The 1,937-nt window shown below is 37.7% G+C and overlaps 1 pseudogene; it reads left to right on the top strand.

The window, feature by feature from the left end:
- Positions 1 to 568: 568 nt before the first annotated feature.
- LOC131280506 (caspase-3 pseudogene) lies at positions 569 to 1,275 on the top strand (annotated as a pseudogene).
- Positions 1,276 to 1,937: the final 662 nt, after the last annotated feature.

Genomic DNA, 1,937 nt, shown 5'->3' with positions numbered 1-1,937 from the left:
TGGTTGAGATCACAGTTGTGGGAGTTTCCTTTTGGCAGGGGAGGATCACTGAGGTAGGGTATTGGTGGTGGGTAGGATGTGTGGGGAAGCGTGCCCCTGGGGCATGCCTCTATGGAATATGAATGTGTTCATATGGTCATAGGTGTTAGCTCAGTGTTGGTGGAGACCCACACAATAACCAGCAAAATATCAAATGCCCATCCTGTGGAGTCCTACTATGTTCTCAAATAGAATGGTAATCTCCAGAGTGCATAGGCAGTGCCTAATAAAACAAAACACCTGGACAGCGTGGACTGCCAGATGGAAGGACATGTTGGGACCCAGGGGAGCACTGCAGGCCTAGAGCGGGGTGGGCAAACCTTGCTCTGAGGGCTCAGATCTTCCCTCTGTGGTCCAGGAAAGCCAAGGTAAGTATACTCAGGAGGCTTTGCTGCACAAAAGGCAGACACACCTCTTGTGCATAGTTCTTTGATTGAAGAATCTTGACAGAAATAAATATCCCAAAGAGAATCATCCTGCAAAGAGTTCACCTTTTCTTTAGAGGCAACTACATTTAATAAGAGTATCCATGGAGAATACTGAAAACTCCGTGGATTCGAAATGCATTAAAAATTTAGAAACTAATGGCATCCCGGTTTGGTACAGATGTAGATGCAGCAAAGCACAGGGAAACATTCCGTAACTTGAAATATAAAGTCAGGAATAAAAATGCTCTTGCACGAGACGAAATTATGGAATTGTTAACCAATGTTTCTAAAGAAGATATAGCAAAAGGAGTCATTTTATTTGCATGATTCTAAGCCAAGGTAAGGAAGGAATAATTTTTGGAACAAATGAACCTGTTGGCCTGGAGAAATTAACAACTTTCTTCAGAAGGGATAATTGTACAAGTCTAACCGGGAAACTCAAACTTTTCATTATTCAGGTCTGCAGAGGTACAGAGGTTGGACTGTGGCATTGAGACAGACAGTGGTACTGATGATGACATGGCATGTCAGAAAATATGAGTTGAGGCAGACTTCTTGTATTGCATCTTCTACAGTACCTGGTTACTATTCCTGGTAAAATTCAAAGGATAAATCCTGGTTTATCCAGGTACTTTGTGCTATACTGAAACTCTACACTCAAAAGCTTGAGTTTACACACATTCTTATTCGGTTTAATCAAACGGTAGCAATAGAATTCGAGTCCTGTTCTCTTGACTACTTTTCTCATGCAAAGCAGATTCCATGTATTGTGTCCATGCTCACAAAGGAACTGTATTTTTATCACTAAAGAAATGGTTGATTTTTTTTAGTTTGTATGGCAAGTTTGATACTGTATTTTCCTCTGTCATTTAAACCTAGCCTAATACTTCAGATAGTACTTTGAAACAGGCCATTTTCATACAATAGAATCACTGTAAAATTACTGCAAACTCAAAATCTGGTAGTTGAAATTGAACTTAATTAGGAATAAAAAAATGGATAATGTTAGAATCATTATGAGATGAAATTGATGTAAATTGCAACTTTCACAATGAACAAGTTTTAGTGCTACTATGCAGTGACTTGTCAAGTAATTATGAAAAAGTTAAAATTGCATTAATGAATTTTAATGATATGTCCCCACTTAAGACTATGCATTCTAGTTTTTGTCAAACTATAGAAATGTTGATGTGGAATGCTGTATCCTAGAATTTGGGGATACTTGGGCATGGTTGAGGCTTAAAAACCTTTACCTTTAGAATTGGTATTTGGAGATAAGTCAACTGTATTTTATCTGAACTCAGGGTTGTTTTTTTTTTTTTGTCCCAAGTATGTCTTTGTTGTAAAAAATCATGTTTAATATTGAAAAAGGAGCTAGAAATTTTATTTGAGAGATGGTGTGACCAAACTGAGTTGACTCTTTTAAGGCCTAATACAAAATTAATAAAGGGATAGAGTTACAAATATAAG

Source organism: Dasypus novemcinctus, chromosome 11 (genome assembly GCF_030445035.2).
Source record: "Dasypus novemcinctus isolate mDasNov1 chromosome 11, mDasNov1.1.hap2, whole genome shotgun sequence".
NCBI lineage: Eukaryota > Metazoa > Chordata > Mammalia > Cingulata > Dasypodidae > Dasypus > Dasypus novemcinctus.
This window is presented reverse-complemented; position numbering and strand designations above follow the sequence as displayed.